The sequence below is a fragment of the Scyliorhinus canicula genome, chromosome 13 (genome assembly GCF_902713615.1).
Source record: "Scyliorhinus canicula chromosome 13, sScyCan1.1, whole genome shotgun sequence".
Classification (NCBI taxonomy): domain Eukaryota; kingdom Metazoa; phylum Chordata; class Chondrichthyes; order Carcharhiniformes; family Scyliorhinidae; genus Scyliorhinus; species Scyliorhinus canicula.
In genome coordinates, this window is record NC_052158.1 from 78482155 (window position 1) to 78498602 (window position 16448).

General features: G+C 48.1%; 1 protein-coding gene across 4 annotated transcripts in view; it reads left to right on the top strand.

Annotated features, from left to right (window-relative positions):
- Window positions 1-16448, top strand: part of ppp2r3a (protein phosphatase 2, regulatory subunit B'', alpha) — a 468043-nt gene that overhangs the window by 178040 nt on the left and 273555 nt on the right. The window contains exon 1 of one of the 4 annotated variants that reach the window (XM_038815674.1): window positions 9245-9374. The exons of the other annotated variants lie outside the window; for them this stretch is intronic. The gene's annotated coding sequence lies outside the window, so the exon portion shown is untranslated. Of the gene's footprint in view, window positions 1-9244; window positions 9375-16448 lie in introns of those variants that run through there. 4 annotated transcript variants of the gene reach the window in all.

The window sequence follows — 16448 nt, forward strand, 5'->3', positions numbered from 1 at the left end:
GGTTAAAGAGATGTGAATTGTCTCCAGCCAGGACAGTTGGTAAGATTTTGCAAGCCCAGGCCAGATGGTGGGGGTAATTGTAATGCAACATGAATCTAAGGTCCCGGTTGAGGCCGCACTCGTGTGTATGGAACTTGGCTATAAGTTTCTGCTCGGCAATTCTGCGTTGTCGCGCGTCCTAAAGGCTGCCTTTGAGAACGCTTTCCCGAAGATCAGAGGCTGAATGCCCTTGACTGCTAAAGTGTTCCCCGACTGGAAGGGAACATTCCTGCCTGATGATTGTCGCGCGATGTCCGTTCATCCGTTATTGCAGCGTCTGCATGGTGTCACCAATGTACCACGCTTTGGGACATCTGTTCCTGCAGCGTATGAAGTAGACAACGTTGGCCAAGTCACACGAGTATGTACCGCGTACCTGATGGGTGGTGTTCTCACGCGTAATGGCGGTATCCATGTCGATGATCTGGCAGAGATTGCCATGGCAGGGTTGTGGAGTGTCGTGGTCGCTGTTCTGAAGGCTGGGTAGTTTGCTGAAAACAATGCTTTGTTTGAGGTTGCGCGGTTGTTTGAAGGCAAGTAGTGGGGGGGTGGGATGACCTTGGCAAGATGTTTGTCTTCTTCGATGACATGTTGAAGGCTGCGAAGAAGATATTAGAGTTTCTCCGCTCCGGAGAAGTACTGGATGACGAAGGGTACTCTGTCAGTTATGTCCCATGTTTGTCTTCTGAGGAGGTTGGTGTGGTTTTTTTTGCTGTAGCGCGTTGGAACCTCGTATGAATGAGATATGGCGCTCGACTCAGAAGACAAACATGGGACACAACTGACAGAGTACCCTTCGGCGTCTATTACTTCCTCAGAGCAGAGAAACTATGACATCTTCTTTGCATCCTTCCACATGTCATTGAATTGTGCCCGAGCCCACGAAGGAGCCGAAGGATAGAGGACAAGTGGCGCAGTGGTCTAGCCTGCCCAGAGATCCAGGGAGGCCATCATCCTCATCCGTTTCTCATAGGACGAGGCTTTGTCCGTCAGCTCAACTGCAACAACCCCCACTCCCCCATTCCCCTTGGTACACACCCAGTCCCCCTGTTTTCCCCTCCCTACACCCCCCCCCCCCCATGTTGAACCCTCTCAGAGTCTGTGTAACATCACCCAAGGGTGATGGGCCTGTGTTGGACTGTCAGTGGGTTATACAAGTCAGGAGAATGATGATAACCTGCTGTGAGGTTAGCTCTCGTTCTCCTCAGTTTATGCTGTTCTGCTGACGGCGTGCTCACACCCACCCTCGGACCGGGGTCTGCATTTAATTTTGGACCATTGTGCCCAGACAGTGGGGGGAGAGGAGGACAACAGGGCTGGGGGTGCAGACAGGCTTGCTGTGGAGATTAACGTGACAGAAACTTGGCATGCTTTAATGGTGAACATTGGACAATCCCATTAGCCCTAGCTACAGATAGTGATCACCCCCCAACCTCCCACCCCATGCCCACTCAGTGACCCTCAGTCCTCTTGACCTTACGTGGTCGACTGCTATGTTTAGGTGTCGCCCCAGGATGCACGTCAGATATGGAGGCAACCTGCTACTTTCCACGCCATATGGCCTTTCATGCCCTTGGCGGACGTCCTCTGGAGGGCCTGGAGCCAGAGGGCTCCAGACAACTTACCGGTGTCACAGGCATCGCCGTGTTACCCTGTTCTGCCTGCTGCCCTTGAGATACGCTGGCGTCAGGGGTATTTGGAAGAACTGGAGACCGCCATCGTCTCCTTGAGGGCAGGCCCCGGGTTGGCCTCCAGCGCCGCCTCCTCCATGACGATGCCCACAGTGCCTTGGGGGTCTCCATGGGATGGAGGGATACCTAGAGTAAGTGCCAGAGGCTTCTGCATCATCTGGCAGCACCAGTTTTGATGCCTTCCCCATGGTGATGACGCCCTCAGCGATGCGCCTGGACCACACACAGCAATGTCCATTGCGTCTGGGACACATCCCTCAGCAATTGGGACATGATGTCAAGGACTGCTACCACGGTCATCACAGACTTGAGCAGACCTTGGACACCACCACTCAAGACATGGACATCGTGCTCCAGCATTTCCACTGCGGACGACACCCTGGTGGTGTTACCCTCTGCGCCAGGCATTGTCGGCATCATCTCCTGCACCCGTAGCCTTTGGGACTCCTCCAATCATCAATGCACTCCCTGGGATGTTGCTGACATCTCCTCCTGAATCTCTCGGCTGTGACCTAGCATCCTCATCAGCTCTGGGATAAACTTGTGCAGATACTAGGCATCTGACTGGGACTCAGCAGAGTCCTGGGATCCAGCAGACCTTCGACTGCTGACTCCCTTGGATGTTCCTGCCTCCACCTGGTGTGTATCAGCAACCATATGTTGCTCACCAGATTGTGCTCTAGAAGCCCATCCACTTATGCACCCCCGAGGTGTGTGTCTCTCCGCTTGTGGAAAGTGTGGGTAACAGCTGTAACACCTCAATGGTGGTCTCCTCTGAGCTCCCCTCTGAGGTGGTCTCTTGGGTGGTGGCAGGGGGGGGAATAATTCCAGATAGCCCGGCCCCATTAGATGGAGAACCTGCAAGACAATGGACATGTGGTGGGTGAGAGGGAAGGATCATTTTGTCTGACATGAACATCTCACATGTCACTGTGGCGCAGGCCAACCTCGCTGTTGGTGACTGCTCTCTCCTCTGCCAACCCCGAGATCGCCAATGCCCGTTCTTCATAGGGGATGAGGAATGATCTTGGTACTCCACCCCCCACCATCTTGGCCCTCTCACGCCTATGGGCAATCTTCTCCTGCGGGGACAAAGAGAGGGCATTGTGAACTGCGTGCATGATGGATCAGGAGGGTCTATAGCAGGTGGTATGTGAAGGGTGGGTGCAAGGGGTGCTGGAGAACAAGCATGAAGATTGGATGTGGGTGCAAGGTGTCGGCCAGTGATTTGTGGGGTGGGGTAGGGTGGTGGTGGTGCGGGTTGGGAATTTGAGGTGTGGTGGGCAGAACTGATGCCAGGAGAGAGGATTGCAGCTCGGTGGGGGTCATTGGTCGTCTTCCGACATTACAGCCTGGTCCTCTTGGTGTTGTATCAATAGGTCGAGAAGCCTGTCCAGGTCAGCATCTCCAAAGTGAGGAGCAGGTCTGTGTCCTGCCATACTTGTGTGGTGACTGGAGTGAGTAATGAGGTAGCTTTTAAAAGTAATTTCCCCTTGGTAGTGGAAGGACGCTGAGGCGGGAGGCCCACATCCAGATTAACATATTTAATGAGTCAACCGGCTAATTTAAATATATCTACACTGGATTCCCCCGAGGCTTGGGAACGAAGGGTCCTGCCTGGGGCACCTCTCAATGGTGCCGTTTAGCGCTGGTTTACACAAACGGCACCATTGAGGTAAGTTGGGGCAGTGGGGAGGGTTCTGGGGATCTGGGGGTCCGGAAGCTGTGGCTGAGGGGGGTTGAAAGATCGGGGCAGCATTTAACAATTGCGCCCCGATCTCTTCATGCACTGACGAAGTGCAGCCTTGGCGAGGCATCCCTCACAGAGACATTCTCTCCACTGCAGGTACATTGAGAAACCCCATTTATAAACACCCTAAACGGGAATTTTTATTTTTTTATGTTAAATTTGGCTCGTGAGCATCTTTATTCCGCTGTCTCTGTAGCAGCGTGAAATATTTTAAACAGAGGACAGGCAGTCTACGGAACATTCCAAGCAGACAGCATTCATGAGCAATGATGACATAAAATCAGTATCTCGTACTTTCTACGTAATGCGTCTGTCTACAAAGTTTGGTTAAATTGTGCCAGAGATTCCTTAATTGATTGCATTTGCAGACAGAAGTACCAGTGCCTCTTCCCCCCCCCCCCCCCCCAGGCAGTCTGCCAGTTATGGAGTTTATTTTTGCGGAGATGCACAATACTTTCGCTTACTTCTGAGCCACAGCCATGTTAGAAACAGTAAATGAACTTCACACACAAATCACTTTCATAAACTCCAAAAATGTATTTCATCCCCTTGCTCATGATGTCCACACTAATTGCACATTAATTCCACCTAGTACAGTTGGATACTGGCTGCTAAAGACAGAAATACTATTTTAGAATGGGAAAGTTGGAAATAAATATTTGATACAGAGGCCCAGACAGAGCGCATGAAACAGATTAACTTTTGATGCAACTTGTTTGAAAGGCTGGCTTGAACCCAACTTTTGCCCCGCTATTTCTAATTTTTACCTGCAAGTGTTTTTACCTTCTGTCTGAGGAATTTGCACCACTCTTCCCAATTGGGTTGGATCACTTTAAATCCCTATTTGCTTTGCACAGAATTTTCCACAGAATTAACCACAGCTGTTCTCCCGGATAATCCTGCTGCTTAAAAGAGTGAGTACATCACCCATTCAAATAAAGAAGGATCCAAGTTCAGTATCCGATCTATTGTGAGCTCATTCAGCTCAGCATGGGTCAACGGTGAGGCACTAAATTTGACCTCGGAGCCACTGGATTAGGAAGAGCAGAAAATGAAGCCGGATCCCAACTCCTGAGGGTGATCCCGCAACATCTGCATAAAGTGTGCTTGCACACTGGTTGGGTAAGGGAAAGATCACCCGTGATGCCCCAAAGGTTGAATAGTCCCCTCTGCTTTATTAACATACATGATGATTGGCAAGCGTGAAAACGAACACGCTCTTCGCCAGGCATGTACTCGCCATTCGCTCTCAACTCCCTGGTGAGTCCATAGAAGACTTCTGGCAGGCCCTAATCCCACTCGTCCGGGACTGTGACTGTCAGGCCGTTACGGCTACCGAACATTCCAACCTTCTTACGCGCGATGCGTTCGCAACAGGGATTGGGTCAGACCTCATACGCCAGAGACTGTTAGAAGGGGCCACGCTCGACCTAGCTGAGACAAAGAAGCTAGCACCCTCTATGACTGTTGCCTCACGTAACATTCAGGCCTACCCTGCCAGCCACGCGGCCCAACCCTCCTACCCCTCATGGACCCCACAAATGCCCGCCCGAGAGGGGGCCTTACCCAGCCAGTACACCTGCGCCACATACCAGCCCACGCATCCCGGGGATCCCCGATGTTACTTCTGCGGCCAGCAGAAGCACCCTCACCAACGCTGCCCAGCCCGCGCTGCTCTTTGCAAGGCTTCCGGCAAAAAGGGGCACTTCGCCACAGTGTGCCAGGCCCGCGCAGTCGCCGCTATCGCCCCAGCCCCTCTAGTCTACACACAATGGGCGCCGTCATCTGCATCTCCCCGGACCACACACGGCCAGTGGGCGCCGCCATCTTCACTTCCCTGGACCATGCGCGGCCAGTGGGCGCCGCCATCTTCACCTCCCGGGGCCACATGCAGCCGGGGGGCGCCTCCATCTTATCACCCCCCCAGACAATGGGCGCCGCCATCTTGTCCAACCCCCGCAACGTGCGGCCCATGGGCGCCGCCGTTCTGCCCCCGTAGGATCTTCAGGCGCCGCCATCTTGTCTCACCCACGGGACATGGACACCGGCAGCATTCCAGGAACTGGAACCTGTACTACAGGTGCAACAGTGGTTTACCACATCCCCTATCTGTGGAAACAAAATTGGAAGGAGCCAAGAAACCAGCCCTTGTGTGCGATTCAGTTTTGTTCACTACTGGTGGAGGCAGTGGTGTAGTGGTATTGTCCCTCGGCTAGTAATCCAGAGACCAAGAGTCATTCCCTGGGGACCATGGTTTGAATCCAGCCATGGCAGATGGTGAATTTTTAATTCAATTTTTAAAAATCTGAAATTAAAAGTCTAGAGATGACCATGAAACCATCGTAGATTGTCCTAAAAACACATCTGGTTCACTAATAATAATAATCTTAAATAATAATCTTTATTGTCATAAGTAGGCTTACATGAACACTGCAACAAAGTTACTGTGAAAGCCCCTTGTCCTTTAGGGAAGGAAATCTGTTGTCCTAACCTGGTCTGGCCTACATGTGACTCCTGATTCACAAACAGTGTGATTGACTCATAAATGCCAGCAATGCCCACATCCCTTCAGCGAATAAAACACAGTGAGCCTGAATGTACGAGTGCAATATATACACGAGAGAAAAGTGCACATTTTATTTTTTTTAAGTTTTAGGCGAAACCTTTTCCGTGTTTGCCAACCAAAAAGACAAATCGCCGTGAGATATCTTGGGCGTGATTGAACTAAATGGAAACAAAGTCCCATAGCGAGCACATTTAGCTGTGTGTTTCCCGGCACCTGCAGCACCAAGAAGCACCCCGCTATTTAATGTTGCCCCAGTTAAATAGGGGGCCTCAGCGGGGAAGCCGCAGCCAAGGCTGCACGTATTCACGTTTTCTGCATCGAGGACCTCAGCTCGCTGGAGCCCCTGATGCAACCCCCCTCCCCCCAAAAGCTCCATCTCACTATGAAGGGGACCCCAGCCCCCCCCCCCCCCCCCCCCCCATCACCACCCCAACACCTACACAGGGCACCCCTGCCCAATCACTGCCATGCAAAAAACTGCCAGCTTGGCACCACCAACCTGGTACACTGGCAGTGCCACCTGGGCACTGTGGCAGTGCCAGGGTGCCACTCTTCCCAGATGGCATGCACCTGGGCGGGGGGGGGGCTCCAATCCCCTGGGTGACCTCCACAAGTATCCTTTTGTCTGGTCCCCATTTGTAGAAACCAGTTGCTCGCCCGAGGTCTTCAAGGTGAAGGAGATAGATCCCAAACCCCTCGGGTGCCTTGGGAAATTGCATATTAAAGTGAGTCGAGCTGTTTCGCTCTGATATGCAGATTTGCAAAAATATGATCCCGCCCACAATGGGGGGGGATTCACATCGCAACGTCTCATGCGATGGCGTTAGATCTCGCCAGGGCTAGCGAGCCATGTAGATCACGAGAGCGGCGTCTCCCGGCTTCTATCAGCCATGTTACACCACGCTGCCTTTCAGGCGCAACATGGCTGTTTGATCGTGACCCTCATTCAATAAGATTGCTATTATTACTGCAGAAGCTATGCATAGCTGTTCTCCGCCGCCACAGTCAATTAAAAGTTTTGTGTCAGGCTACCATTTTTCACTACACACAAGATAAACACAGATGTGGAAGGACATCTGGCCTCTCCCAGTTGAGCTGCCCAGAACAAAAGCCTGCAGTCCCCTGCACCATTTCATTAATTTGCCTCTTAAATTTCTCCTGGGGATTTTCATGTACATTTTCATAGATTATCTCCCTCATGTCAGCTGTAACATTGAGCAGCAGAAAAATGGCAGACAGGTGGGTAGGCTATTTCCATGGGATTTTCCGCATCTCCCTGTCAAAACTACAATGATTGAGCAGGAACATCCCACTGGAAATTTGATGTGCATTATTCTTCACTCTATCACTCTTAAAGTAGGATAGTCACCCAGTCCTAAGTGCTGATCAGACTTTGCACAAAAAACTCCCTGATAAGTGTGTGAAGTTTTACCTTGAAGTCTTGTTTCAGTTTTACCTCAGAGTGGAACTTTAAATCACCCTGATATTGGCTGGATCAATCCTCTATGTCTTGCAGGGCACCCGCGGGGAGGACGGCTACTGCGCATGCGCGGGTTGGCGCCGGCCAACCTGCGCATGCGTGGGTGATGTAATTTACACGCCGCCGGCCACGTAATTTATGCGGCGCCAAGGCCCAGCGCGCTTAATTGACGCGGCGCTGCTCCTAGCCCCCTGGGAGTGGGAGAATAGGGGGCGAGGAGCAGCTTCCGACGCCGGAGTGAAACACATTTTCACTCCGGCTTCGACACTTAGGGCGGAATTCTCCGCTCCCACGCGGAATTGGGAAGGCCGTCGTGAACCCTGCCGAGTTTCACGACGGCCTCGGAGGCCGCTCCTCGCACCTTAGTCACCCCCACCCGGGGGGCTAGGAGCGGCGCTCCGTAACTCTCGGCCGCCGGGCCTTGACGCTTGCCGAGAATGACGCGACAGCGGCGCCTAAGTGACGTCAGCCGCGCATGCACAGGTTGGCCGGCTCCAACCCGCGCATGCGCGGCTGACGTCACGACGGCTGACGGCTCCAACCCGCGCATGAGCGGTTACTACCTTCCCCTCCGCTGCCCCACAAGACGTGGCGGCTTGATCTTGCGGTGCAGCGGAGGGGAAAGAGTGCGTTGCTTGGAGACGCCGGCCCGACGATCGGTGGGCACCGATCGCGGGCCAGTCCCCTCCCGAGCACGGCCGTGGTGCTCACTCCCCTTTCCGCCCCCCACATGCCTCAAACGAGCATTTGCCGCCCATGTTCACGACGGCAGCGACCAGGTATGGTTGCCGCCGTCGTGAACCGGTCGGGAACGGCAGGCCGCTCGGCCCATTAGGGCTGGAGAATCACTGGTCGCTGTGAAAAACGGCGAGCAGCGATTCATCCGAGCGGGGTGGGGGAATCGCGGGGGGTGCCGGGGGGGCGTGTCGCGAGTCGTCCGGCCCTCCCACGATTCTCCCAACCGACGTGGGGAGCGGAGAATCGCGCCCATGGTCTCACGATGGGAGAATTTCACCCAATGTACCTGGTGTACTAATTATTCTCATGGCAACCAATTTCACTCCATGTTGAGAAAACAAATGGCACCTCCCCCAAAACCTATTGACTGTTACATTGAGAATGACATCTCTCTCTGCTCCACACCAGCCATGTATTCACTACACCAAAACAAAATAGCTGCGTAATTCAAAGGGGATGTTTCCTGCTCATTGTGTTAATTATTTATGCCCCCCCCCCCCCGTCATTCCTCCGGAGGTTTTGGCAGTGTTGTGACTGACCACACTTTGTGAGGTCACATGATTATGCTGTACATGTTGGTCTGTGGAAGAATTCACAGTCTATTTCTGAGCTCAGTATATAAATGAATTATTATCATTGCTGGACTTCTTAAATCCAATTGCCACTTTTAAAATATTTTCACTGATGTTTGCTCAAATTGCAATCAAAGTTCCAAAAATTATTCCCCCGATGCAGTATTCTTTGTGAAACAAATACGATCTCCAATTAGTCATTAAGCATCTGAATCTAATTTGTCCGTGGAGTCGGAACTGTTTGAATTCCTCTCTTTGGGGGTCAGTGACTCGAGCTTCAGTAATTGACTGCATCATTGGATGCCCAGGAGACACAGGAACTCTGAATGATTTTATGCATCTGTTTCCTGGATGAGCTCCTGTCTGCAAAGGGGTTTCTCGGTCATTAGGTTCTAAAGGGCACTGGATCTCACTTGAAAACATATCTCTTTCTTCTTTGATGGGCCTACATAGTCAGTACTTACAGAAAACAGAAGGTTTTCTTCACCCTGCTTTGCAGATTATCCAAAGACTGTTGTGCCTATTGCAATTCTGGCAGGTTTGCTGTGCTCTTTATTTTTGCGGATTATATTTATAATACCGATGGCTATATTTTATTTGCATTTATGTTTAGCCCAGTCTGGTACAGCACTGGAGCATATCGTAAATCAATCCTCTCCAGGAGAGGTGAAATAGTAATAGTACTGGGATTGAAATTTAAATTGCACTTTCCCCTTCACCCTCCACCATCCTGCCTCTCTTAGCGCCCCCCCCCCCACCTCCCCCCGGGCCAAATGTGTTGCTGCAATTAGTTCTCGAAAACTGGAGCTTTCCTTCGGTCTGATTTAGAGTGGTGAAGACTGCTTCTTTTGTTTTTACTGTGGAATCAATGGTTGCAGATTTAAATTTGAAAGCGTTGTGGAGGAACAAAGAAAAGTACAGCACAGGAACAGGTTCTTCGGCCCTCCAAGCCCATGCCGACCATGCTGCCCGACTAAACTACAATCTTCTACACTTCCTGGGTCTGTATCCCTCTATTCCCATCCTATTCATGTATTTGTCAAGGTGCCCCTTAAATGTCACTATCGTCCCTGCTTCCACCACCTCCTCCAGCAGCGAGTTCCAGGCGCCCACTACCCTCTGTGTAAAAAAAACTTGCCTCGTACATCTACTCTATACCTTGCCCCTCGCACCTTAAACCTATGCCCCCTAGTAATTGACCCCTCTACCCTGGGGAAAAGCCTCTGACTATCCACTCTCTCTATGCCCCTCATAATTTTGTAGACCTCTATCAGGTCGCCCCTCAACCTCCGTCGTTCCAGTGAGAACAAACCAAGTTTATTCAACCGTTCCTCATAGCTAATGCCCTCCATACCAGGCAACACCCTGGTAAATCTCTTCTGCACCCTCTCTAAAGTATCCACATCCTCCTGGTAGTGTGGCGACCAGAATTGAACACTATACTCCAAGTGTGCCCTAACTAAGGTTCCATACAGCTGCAACATGACTTGCCAATTCTTATACTCAATGCCCTGGCCAATGAAGGCAAGCATGCTGTATGCCTTCTTGACCAACTTCTCCACCTGTGTTGCCCCTTTCAATGACCTGTGGACCTAGATCTCTCTGACTTTCAATACTCTTGAGGGTTCTACCATTGACTGTATATTCCCTACCTGCATTAGACCTTACAAAATGCATTACCTCACATTTTTCCGGATTAAACTCAGTCTGCCATCTCTCTGCCCAAGTCTCCAAACAATCTAAATCCTGCTGTATCCTCTGACAGTCCTCATCGCTACCCACAGGAGGGAGGGGGAAATCACTCCAAGAATAAGACTGACTGACTTAAGTCAGACTGCTGTTTGCACTTTGTTTCTTGGCCAAAGAAAATATTGCAGTCACCAGCACCTGAATGACATTTGAGTAATAACGTTAAAAAGAGTCAAGTCAACGAAGGGAAATTTAAAAGGTTGCCTTACATCTGGAATTAGACTATCGCTGATTTGAAGCTAAAACAAAGTGCTGGTACTTCACTGAGATTTATTTATGCCATTTGGTTTAATTTGATTTGGTCGTCTTTTCACTGGTGTTCTGCACTTGTGCCAACACAAAGTCAGAAATGTGTGGCTTGTTTAATTGGACCTGGGAAGAAATGTTTTCTCTGGTCATTGCATGTTAGCAAGGTTGTAAACTTATCTTGAATAGTTCCTTTGATTATCATTACAAGCAAACTGTTTCTTTTTAGTCCATTGTCCAGTGCACGTAGGACAGCATTGAAGGTGTCGGATCTTTTTGAATAAAATTTCCCATACCCAAATGCTAAAATTTTGAGATGTGGGATGCTCATTACATCACACAAGTGTAAATGTGTCCTAAAAACAACTGTCTGCATGCAAATGTGCACAGGGCAATCAGGCTGTCATTTAAAAACAAGGCAGTGGTCAGTCTCATTGAGCACATTCGCAATTTGAAAATGATGCATAGAAGATTAAAGCATTTATCGCCATTTAATTTCAAAAACATTACAATGAAAGTTTTAAAATGAGGGCATTATAAGGCAATATTATGATTGTGAATTACATCTGAATATTTCTTGTTTACACATTAAGAAACTGATCTTGAAATCGCATTGCACGCAGGTTGTCTGAGATCGAGTGCAGTTGCAATATATAGCTGCAAATGTGGAGCTCAGTTTAACCTGCCAGTCCATGGTCTTTATGGCAACTGTCAGCCATGAAAAGTGAAGCTGTAAGTGCTCAACAAGGTCAGTTATTTTGCAATGCTGCAACATCATGAGTGTTGAAGAGTCCAATTCTCCAGCAACAATGCTCGCTATCGTTGGTGCAGATATAAATCACAAGGCCAGGCGATAAAAGGTCGCACACTTTTAAATCCTGAAACCAGGTGTGTTTTTCTCTTTGCGCTCTTCACTTTCCTCAACTACTGGATTCCTTTCAGCCTCTGACTCGGCTGATGTTGTGCAATTTTCCATGTTGATACCTATATCATCCCAGCTTGTGGCACTAATGTTTTCAAATCTCTCGTGCAACTATTATTAACTTTGAGCGTCAGTTGGGCCAGTGGCTTTGAAGTACTTCCAAGTTCTCCACGTGAAAAATCCTTTTGAATATATCCCATCTTCAGTGTGATTGAGGTGATAGCCACAAGAGAAATGAGAAGTTATTCAGTTTGCCAATTTAGCTCCCTCAAGTCCTTCGGTGTCAGTTACCTGATATTTAGAGCATGGCCAGTAGAATAGCGGAAATGTTTGACCTTCTCTTGTGTTACTATTGATGGTCCAGATGTTGTTAGCTTGCAGCAAACTGTACATAATGCACATTTGGTAGGTCAACATTGTGGTGTTCAATATTAATTTACTATTGAGAAGCTTTGACAAATCCAGACTCGCAACAATAGCTCCCTGTTCTCTCCACAGATTCAGTCAGTCCTGCTGAGATTGTCCTTCATTTTCTGTTTTTGTTCCAACTCTTTCATGTCATACAAACTTGGAAGCACATGAATAACATTGCTCCATTTGCTATCACTCTGCAACCTAGAAGGTCAATTTCGGATGCAGCAAATGCGTATTTCTCCTTGTTGAGTGCCAAAGTCGGTGCAAGTCAAGTCGGTGCCATTCATAACTGCTAATCATGATCTGTCTTCTCCCTTCCATGATTATGTCAAGTAGGCTGAGTGCTCTGCCAATGGCTGACAATAATAAAGAAACAATCTTGTGCAATGCGCTAGGTGCTGAACTTAGACCATTGGGCTTCTGTTGTACTGATGCACAGTTTCCTGAGTAACAAACAGTAAGATATTAGCTTTGCTCTGCTAGTGGTGTCTGAAGATAGCTTTGTCACTTGTGGAGCTTCATGAAGATATGGAGTCATGAAATGATGACAATAGTTCTTGAATCATTGCAAGTGATACATGTCTGGAATTATTGCTAGTTGACTGCCTTAAGGTTGATGCATAGTTTAAGTTTGCCATTTTTGCATTGCACCCTTTGTCCTTCCTCCATGGCCTCCAAAACTGGAACATCCACTCCCTTACCCCTGACCCTAAGGCCCCCAGCCTCACCTCCGTCAAAAGTCCCCGCAAAAGTCTGGCACTTCTGGGACTGCCAAGAGCTGCCAACCAATCAGATTGACAACACCATTCAAGGTCAAGACTTCCTGTCCCTTTGACAAACACCTCTCAAGGTCGAGACTTCCTGTTCCTAAGGACGGAAGTTCCACACTCACCTCATTAATGTCACCTCCAGCATATCATCACAGTGGCAAAACTCTTTAAAAACTCAGTCAGTTCCCGAGGAATACACCCGTTCCCCCACACCCAACCCCAATAAAATTCAACCTCCTAAGTCTGAAGATGCATTTCTATGATTCAGACTTCCACAGTCATGGCTTTTTCCAAATTAAGTTTTCATCCTCCATGAGGAGATATTTCCTAATTCACATAATTGAAGTTTTCTCAATCAGTTCATCAAGGTTAGTTTTAGTGCCAAATTTACACATGGAAGCCACTCGCCATAACGCTGCAATGTATTGTTTTATGGGTTGTTTTATGGGCTCACCATTTCCTTGACATCTCTGGCAGAATATATATTGTTTGATCATCGCACTTGTCTTTGGCCCGTAATATTTTCCAAGAGCACTTATGGCTGTGCCAAGTGTAGCTGTCTCTTGTGTAAGCTGCTTGAATATTTGCTGCCTTCCTGCTCCGTGTAAATGTATGAGTATTGTGGGTTGCTACTACATCCATACTGTCCATCCCCATAGAGAACAAGTAGGGCTTAACCCCAAAATGGCAGACATTTAAAGGGATATTTCAGAATGCGCAAAATAGATGCATTCCATGGGAAAGTAAAATTTCAAGGGGAGGATCCATCACCTGTGGTTAATTAAAACTGGTAAAGTCTGTATCAAACGTAAAGAAAAAGCATATAATTGCACAAAGGTAGGTGGCAGGTCTGAAGATTGGACAGAATATAAATAATAACAAAGAATAGCAAAAAGATTAATAAGGAGGGAAACATTAGAGTACAGGAAAAATATGGCTATTTATAATCCAGATTTAACTTGAATGAGTTAAAGTTTATCCATATGACTTAATATTGCTCCCAGTTGTTCAATGTACCTCCAAACTGTTTCTGGTGTGTTGACAAATGGTCCCAGCATACTTCCTCCTGCAGGCAGTAAATCGGGAGAACTGTTCATGCCAGGTATAAACTTGCTTTCTGTTTCAATTCAGCAACTGCATTATCTCAGGAGGAAACATTCGCTATTTAACCACAGAACTTTCCACAGAACCGTACCATAAAATCCGGCAAATCAATCATCCTCGCTGGCAACCAAGGATCCTGCTAGAATGACAACTTAAATAAAGCGATATTTTCCCCCGTCCACCCCAACTCCCCCTTTAACCTTGACATAAGCTGGGTTCGCAGACATTAGCAGCCTTCCAATATGTGGTGTGGAAAATCTATACCTGTGGGCCTAGATAAGTGGTTCAAATAGCAATGGGAAGTGGGACAGAATTGGGCCAGAGGCCTACCACCTCAACTCACTGGGCTTCTCTGTTCCTTTGATGTGGCTTCCACCTCTTCCAGCGCTGTGGTCGCTTTCTAATATAGACTCTTCACATCGCTGATTCTGCCTAGCTTTTTTTTTTAATCTCATGGGAAGGAAACATCAGTTGAACATGTTGCCCTGACATGGACACGAACAGGGGTTCAGGGGCTGACCTCAGTGTATAGTACTATCTGAGGCAGTACTGATTGCTTTCCTAAAAATCAAATTACAAGATTGAGTATTGGAGCGCAGCAGGATGTTTCTGTTGAATTCTTGTATCTCCAGGAGCAATATGAAGATTATGGTACTTCGCGCAAAATTACTTAGGATGCTACTTTGTATGTTTTGTTTCCTTCTTAACATGAATTATTTATATTTATTTGCAGCGATCAGATATTAATATAGTCACTTAGGCGAAGTGCAGCAGGACACTCTGGAGGCAGTCAAGGTGTTTCCTTCGTCCAAACATTTCTATTTAAAGTACATGTGTTCACCACACTTGGCAGCAATTCACTGTGCAATTGTGCTACAATTCATGTCCTAGCCCCTTCCTCAGCAGGTTTCAAAATGAAGCTCCTTCAATTTTCACAAGACCAGCTCAGTGACTAGGTAATGGTGGAAAATGGTAAGAGATTCCTCTAACTGGGGTCACCACAAAGCCAATTGATAGGTGGCGGAGGGTGAGGGGGCAATGTAGTGAGTAATATCTTAAACAACTTTTCAGGAAAAAAACAATCATGTCCGAACTGAAGTTTTCCACCATCTGTGCCAGTCGGTGGACACGCTGTTAATCGGGAATGCTTGCTTCAAGGAAAAATTTGTTCAGGCATTGATTCATTCTGTGCGCAGTCCAGTAGGAAAAACAATTGCTTTATGCAGTGGGGGAAGGTTAATACTGGATTGGTGGCTGGGGATACTAACTGATATACCTGGTGAAAAAATCACTCTGTACCCTTCGACTCTGGACTAATAAAAAGCTGATTGACATCTTTATTAAGTTCTTTATTGTGATTTTGCCACTTCAAACAGGCTTTAAAACGGAAAGGTACTGTGATTGATCCTACTGTTTAGTTCCTAATTGAGGCAAGTGAAGCTCATTAACCCTCGCCATCGCATTCACGCCAGTTTCAGTTTATGCCAGGAGTAAATATGTCACTGTATGCATGCAAGCAGGTCCAGTCCTTGGCAGCTCAAAGTTTGGGCGACCAACTTGTCCAGGTTTTGTTTTGTTCATTATTTCTTCTCAGGATTTGGAAACACTGATGGGCACACAGTCACTGCCCACTTCCAACCCAAGTGTTGACGGAACCTCTCCTTGAACTACTGTCATATTTGTAATGATGGCCTTTGGGCCTTGTCTTTGAACTGCTGCCATCCTTGTAGTGATGAGGTCCCAAAGTGGTGTTTGGTTGAGAATTACATGATCAGTATCTGTGAGAAAGCAAGATGTGTGTTCAAATCGGAATAATCTGTGGCTTGGAGGTGAGCTCAAGGGTGCCCATTTTCCCTCAACATTGCTACTCTTGCCCGCTGTACGAAGGAATGTTTATCCCAGCTGATTTATCAATAGATAAGAAAAAGTATTTTCCCTCCAAACTTCTTGTTCCAAGCACATGGGGCTGAATAATACAGGGAAACCACGTTGGCATGAAACCAAGCAGCCCCGTGGCAATAAAGCTACCGGGATGGTGAGGAGACAGGCTGCTGCTCTCCTTCAACCGGAAGAGGGATCGAACCTCGTACTGTTGGTGCAATTCTGAACCACACAGAAGCCAGCAAACCAGCTGAGCTAACTGGCCAGCCCCCATGGGAGTAAAGCATCTGCAGGGCTCATTAACATGGGACAAGTGGGTTCACACCCTGGAGCTGCCAGCCAATCCGATTGGCATTGGTCGTTCGCCTGGGTCTAGGATTGCTAGTCCAGTGACAATATCACTACGCCAATGCATTCCCTCATAGAAGCAACAGTTTGGACCAATGCAGGTTCAATGGAAAAATTACATGTATAATCTTGCTACTGAGGTTAAAAATTTAGGACTGTAACTTTCCACTGTTGGCAC